Source organism: Rutidosis leptorrhynchoides, chromosome 2 (genome assembly GCF_046630445.1).
Source record: "Rutidosis leptorrhynchoides isolate AG116_Rl617_1_P2 chromosome 2, CSIRO_AGI_Rlap_v1, whole genome shotgun sequence".
In the NCBI taxonomy this organism is placed as follows: Eukaryota; Viridiplantae; Streptophyta; class Magnoliopsida; order Asterales; family Asteraceae; genus Rutidosis; species Rutidosis leptorrhynchoides.
The window spans coordinates 561327112-561334779 of NC_092334.1; positions in this window are offsets into that span (position 1 = coordinate 561327112).

A 7668-nucleotide genomic window follows, 5' to 3' on the forward strand; every position below is an offset into this window, starting at 1 on the left:
TGGACAACTAGTTGTAGGTTACTAACGAGGACAGCTGACTTAATAAACTTAAAACATCAAAATATATTAAAAGTGTTGTAAATATATTTTAAACATACTTTGATATATATGTATATATTGTTATAGGTTCGTGAATCAACCAGTGGCCAAGTCTTACTTCCCGACGAAGTAAAAATCTGTGAAAGTGAGTTATAGTCCCACTTTTATAATCTAATATTTTTGGGATGAGAATACATGCAGGTTTTATAAATGATTTACAAAATAGACACAAGTACGTGAAACTACATTCTATGGTTGAATTATCGAAATCGAATATGCCCCTTTTTATTAAGTCTGGTAATCTAAGAATTAGGGAACAGACACCCTAATTGACGCGAATCCTAAAGATAGGTCTATTGGACCTAACAAACCCCATCCAAAGTACCGGATACTTTAGTACTTCAAAATTGATATCATATCCGAAGGGTGTCCCGGAATGATGGGGATATTCTTATATATGCATCTTGTTAATATCGGTTACCAGGTGTTCACCATATGAATGAATTTTTATCTCTATGTATGGGATGTGTATTGAAATATGAAATCTTGTGGTCTATTGTTACGATTTGATATATATAGGTTAAACCTATAACTCACCAACATTTTTGTTGACGTTTAAAGCATGTTTATTCTCAGGTGAATATTAAGAGCTTCCGCTGTTGCATACTTAAATAAGGACAAGATTTGGAGTCCATGTTTGTATGATATTGTGTAAAAACTGCATTCAAGAAACTGATTTTGATGTAACATATTTGTATTGTAAACCATTAAGTAATGGTCGTGTGTAAACAGGATATTTTAGATTATCATTATTTGATAATCTACGTAAAGCTTTTTAAACCTTTATTTATGAAATAAAGGTTATGGTTTGTTTTAAAAATGAATGCAGTCTTTGAAAAACGTCTCATATAGAGGTCAAAACCTCGCAACGAAATCAATTAATATGGAACGTTTTTAATCAATAAGAATGGGACATTTCAATATATACATTAAAATATCGTTACAACGATAATCGTTACATATAAGTCTCGTTTCGTAATTCTTGTGTTAGTAGTCTTGTTTTTACATATGTAGTTCATTGTTAACACACTTAATGATATATTTAAATATCATTTTATCATGTTAAATATAGTGTATCAATATCTTAATATGATACATATATATTTAGTAGACGTTATCATAACGATAATCGTTATATATATCATTTCGAGTTTCTTAACATAGTAATCTCATTTCTTTTGCATATCACACATTGTTAATATACTTAGTGAGATACTTACTCATCATAATCTCATGTCAACCATATATATATATATGTCTATATATACCACAACATGTAGTTTTTACAATTTTGTAACGTTCGTGACTCGCCGGTCAACTTGGGTGATCAATTATCTATATGAAACTTATTTCATTTAATCAAGTCTTAACAAGTTTGATTGCTTAACACGTTGGAAACATTTAGTCATGTAAATATCAATTTCAATTAATATATATAAACATGGAAAAGTTCGGGTCACTACAGAACCTCAAATTTGGTTGGCCTATTTTTTTCACATTTTAAGGTTTCTTTTAAAAAAATTTCAATAAACTCACAGGTTGTTTTCTCTCAAAATAGTATCTTCTTCAAAAATTGATTATGCCAAATCTCCATGATTAATACCGATAATCATACCTGCGATGATTATTACGATGATTAATACTTTTGCCATTCACAAGATGATTATCCAGTAACGACGTATTTATTGCCTTGAATTAGGAAAGTCACTTTAATTTTTTTTTTTTTTTGAATTAGGGTTTTTATTTGGTTTTTTGAATTAATTCTTCAAATCTGCTATTTTCTTGTGTCGATGAATACTTTGATCATTCAGGATTTTATTTTATTTTTGATTATGAATTTTGTTTGAAGTATGGGTCTCGATAATAAACCTTTCCTGTATTTATTTCATAGGTATTTGTATGTTTATCTTTGATTGAATTATCATGTGTTTTTCGAATTATTCTGCATTGTTTTTGTTGATTATAGGAGTAATTTTTATTCAATGTTATTTGTTTCTGTTTTTAGTTTCTTAATATGTTGAAAGTAATATGTAATTGCATTCTGAGCAAGAAAAGCAGGCTCCTCCTACTTTTGGTTCTTTAAATTATTCGAACAAATGTTAAAATTTAGTTTCATGTTATGCTAATATAAAATTGGTGTATCTGTTATGTTTTAGAATTTGAGAAAAGAACATATATCATACATTGTGTATTGAAGTATAACATATAACTGCTAATTTTATCTGTAGCTATGAAGTTATTATGGCTTTACAATTGCTTGGTAAAATTCTGAATTGAAGTCCTGTTTTTATGGTAATATTATGATACATTATTTGGTTTGTCATTTAATACTTTGTATGCATATGTTTTCAACCAAACATCACCTCTGGTAGTGTCGCTACTTCACTTATTCAATGTATGTCTTTGCTTATAGGCAAACTGGAACTGAGAAGACGTTTGCGATTGGAAGAAAATGCTTGAAACACGGGAGTTAAATTTGTACCTTGGAGGTGTTTTACATGGTTTCTGAAGGGCAGGAGTTAACTGTATTCGGTTACAGGTGTACATTAACACTTCTTATCACTAAATTCATAATGTTTGTATTAACACTTCTTATCACTAAATTCATAATGTTTCTATTCGGTTACAGGTATACATTCACTAAGTTAGATAGACAAGAATGCAAATTGCATTTGATGTGGCAAATTCTCTGGTAATAATTTATAGCTTATTTAGAAATAATAAGTAGGAAATTTTTTGGAACTGTACTATTTTATTTTATTCAATACTCATTTGTTGTCCCATTATGAAGACGGGTTTAGGAATGCCTCCACTTTCACCGTGATCCTCCATTGCCTCATAGAGACATCAAGTCAAGAAACATATTAGTTATAAGAATTTTGTATGAAAGGTATGGTCAATCATGTTCTTCAGTTATATTTTTTGAACGCCACTCTGTGGTGCTTGATTATAACCAAAACTATAACCTTTCGAAGATATGTGATTTTAGTTTAATGTTCAAGTTTCATTTCATCCCTTTTTGCAGACTTTGGCTGTGCATACGCTTCTAAAGATGGGTCCATTTGTTTCGAACCAGTTACTCAGATATCCGAGAAACTTACGGTAAAAAGATATATTTTCTTTAACCATGTTTTAGAGGTGGCAAGATGGGATGGTTGGCGTTTGATGGGTCATATAAAGATGGGTCCGTTGAAGGTATCACTGTCATTTGGGCATGTTATACTTTCTCTAAAATTTATAGGTTATCACTGACTTTTTTTAAATAAATATAAGTATCATTGTATAGCACTAACGACATCAATAACTCTTAGATTTTCCTTTTCAGCTTCATATGGTGTGTGAGAATGTTATTGACAATACAAATACGACATCATTTTGTAGGACGTCAACTCATTAATTGAGCTAAAATGCCACAACACATAAAAGACAAACTTGTTTTGCAAAAGGAACAACATAGAGTTTGAATGTTTGTCGCGTAAATCTTACGCTCGTGATCTTGATTTTGAATCTGATATTGCGTTCCAACCAAATCAACCATGATCCCAGGCTCCATCATTTGTTAATATTTGAAATCAAAGACACCTAAATGCCCCTGTAAGTAGAAAACACGGACGCGAACAATAAAATTTGGGTTCCATTCTTTAACATCAGTTGCCTAAATCAAAAATCCAGAGCAACTATTAATTTTCCCCAAAAGCCTCTTACCATATCAAATCGATATCAAAATGATCGAGGAAATTATGAAGTAATAAGACTTTGAAATTTTGATTTGCTTGAGTGATTTACGAGACCTTGGTTTTCAAATTCCATGATTTTTAGGGTTTGTTTTGTTGTCGATCATAGTTAAAAAAGGTGCCGAAGTTAAAAAAGAAGTTGTGCCCCTGGTCTCCTTCTCTTTTAGTCTCAAATAGCTAAATCTCCCATGATGTAGCAAGACTTCTTTGAACATTTACATGAAAAGGTTCATGCAGCAGAGCACGTTACACGTCATGATTGTATTTTGCCTACAAGTTTATGCACGAGATGTGTTTGAAGTGATAATTGCACTTTTTTTACCGAAGTCACTCTTATCTACAGTTTTCTTTATTTTGGCATGTTTCCATCTATAGATTTGGTAAACTTACTTTCTTTAATTCCCCGATCTTTAACATGCACATTGACTAAAGTTGGCAAGATGGGCCAGTTGGTTGGGTTGAATAGTGGGCCATAACAGCGTCGGGTTAAAGCACGTCAAACTTATATTCGTGTTGCAACCTTTTATTTTCATCTAATTAAAAATACATTACCGATAGTGATCTAATGACCCGTCCTAATCCATCTGGACGAATACATTACATTTGGTTACATCGCGAGGTACTTGACCTCTATATGATACATTTTACAAACATTGCATTCGTTTTTAAAAGACATACTTTCATTACATCGAAAGTTGACGGCACGCATACCATTTCATAATATATTCAACTATAATTGACTTAATAATAATCTTGATGAACTCAATGACTCGAATGAAACATCTTTTGAAATATATCATGAATGACTCTAAGTAATATATCTAAATGAGCAAATGCACAGCGGAAGATTTCTTTCATTCCTGAGAATAAACATGCTTTCAAGTGTCAAACAAAAGGTTGGTGAGTTCATAAGTTTATCGTAAACAATAAAATTCATCATTTTGATAGACCACAAGATTCAAATACATTACACCTATCTCGTGTACGAAACCATTTTCATAAATCTTAGTAACCGTACACATATCTCGTGTACAAAAATATCATACACATAACCTGTGTATAAAATCATTCTCTCGATACATAACATTCACTTTTCATTCATTGCTTGGCTTGGTAACCGACCTTAACATATAATGCGCATAAATAATATCCCCAAAATAGAACATCTCGTCTGTATAATATATAAACTTCTAAGTACTAAACACCACGCCCACTAGCTCTTCCGTCTAGTGAACATTCTGGGTGGGGGTGTTAAACCCGGTAGCTACCTTTAGGATTCGCGTAAATTAGGGCCATACCCGATTCTAATTCTTAGGTTACCAAGCAATAATAATCAGGGGAAATATTCACAACAATTAGTGGCAATTATAACGTCCAACTAATTCAATAATAATCCACAGAACTTTCGTCTGCATAATAATTCATTCGAGGAATGTTTTGTTGTGTCTATCTCGTCAAACATTTATAAAAGCATTTCATGTATTCTCAGTTCAAAATATATTTCAAAAGCATTTAATAAAGCAGTTATAAAAATAGCGGATGTATTCTCAGTCTCAAAAATGTAAAGAGTAAAAGGGAATCAAATGAACTCACAATACGATATTTTGTAGTAAAAATATGCATACGACGGAACTGAACAATGCAAGATTGGCCTCGGATTCACGAACCTATATCAAGTATATATATATTAACACATATAATCATATAATTCCTTTTATATAATTTTTATGTATATTAAGTGTTGTAGTTATATAAATATATATCATTTATTTATGTTATATATCTTCAGTTATATTTTATATATGGTTATTTTGTAAAATAATCAATATTCATACATTTAGTTATATTAAAATATGTATATCTAATTGTAATTAGTATTATACCAAAAATCAATAATTTGTTATGAAAACAGTACTATTAATAATAAAAATAATATTGATTCTAGTAATAATAAAAATGATGATAATAATAATAATAATAATAATAATAATAATAATAATAATAATAATAATAATAATAATAATAATAATAATAATAATAATAATAATAATAATAATACCAATAATAATAATAATAATAATAATAATAATGGGTAATAAGTAAACTACCTCAAAGAACTAGCCTTTAAAAAAAAAAAATGCAAGTCCGGGTTTGAACCCGCGACGTCCCGATAACGCCTTTAACCATTCCTTTGTTACCTCATTTCTGATTTAATTGATACACCAAATCTATTTTTCCTAATACAAATGCCTGTCTTCTTCTTCTTCTGCTTCTATATAAAAAAAATGCCACACCCTGGGCTCGAACCCAAGACCTCCTGCTTAAACCAAATCACACCTAACCAGTCTGCTACCCCTTTCATTTCTATTTTAACCCACGACTTATATCTATATAAACCATATCTATATCAGTGACTCCTTCTTCTTTATTTTTCCTAAAAAAATGCCACGACCGAGGATTGAACACGCGACCATTCGTTCAGGACACAAACCACTAACCATTTCTCTGCAGTTACATTTCTGATTTATTTTAAACACTAAATTGTTTTAACCCTTTTCTGCTATCTTCTTCTTCTTCTTAATTAAACTTCATCTTTATCATAATCGTCCCCATCTTAATCATAACATAACATAATTATCCAAATATTATCACTGATATCATCATGATTATCATAATCGCTCGAGCCATAATCATAATCATTATTTAACGATCATTCTCATCAACTTATGTTATCTTCTTCACCTTTCTAGTCATCATCTTAATTACCATACCCGTACATCATTACATCATTATTACCGTCGACTACCACAAGATCAATCTTACTTTCGATATTTATTATAGACCCGGCCCAACAAGTATTTATTTATCGACCCAACTGCATAAACAACCTCAGCCCATTTATTATAGCCCAACACTAGGCTTAATGGACCAAGGTATAAATCAAGTTTTTGAGTTCCTTGGGTCTGCTTCGTTAGAAAGAAAGAAAAAGAAATCGTAACCATAAAGAATCTTGCTTTTGCTTATGGTCACTTTACAGCTTATAACCAATCCATTTTCCATTAACATAAATATATTGACAGCTCCACTAAGTATGCGAATATAATTATATTGGACTGTAGGTTGTGGGGTTCAAGGAATTGTCAGCTGAGTTAAAGAAAAAGAGGCGAATAGAGGGAATAAAGGAAAGAAAAAAAAAAATTGCCCACTAATAAGCAATAATGGATGATGATTTCCTTCACCTTTAAAATAATCATCATCACCTTATACTAACATTTAACTTGCTATATCATCTAGTATTACGATCACCTCACCAATCTCTCATCTCTCAATAATACAGCAAAATGATGAGGTTTTGTGGTGTTTCTTGGTTGAAAAACAGCGACAATACAGAAGAAACAAAGAAATCTTGCGGCAGTGAAACAATGATGATGAGAGTGGTTGTTTACGACTAGGAAGAGGAGAGAGAGAGGTTGAAGATGTCGGTTGTATGGTAGTGATAGGTAATCGTAACAGAAAAAAAAATGGTGGATTAGATTGTCTTGGGTTGCAACTTGGTCTAATCGAGATGGTAGCAGAAACAGCTTGTATTCGATTAGCATGGTGAAGGTGGTGATGGTTATGTTTGTTTAAAGAAAAGAATTATAAGCATATATTAGTTCGATGGTTTGCATAGTGTTCTTCGGAAAGCTGCATCTCTCGAGTGAGTTTTGGAGTGGATTGAACAGCCAACCAGAATTTATATTATCGGTATTTGCTGAACCCGCAATAGGATACTTATGTATTGATCGAATGATATTGAGAGTAAGGTGGTTTGAACCGGTTGTGGGTTTTGACG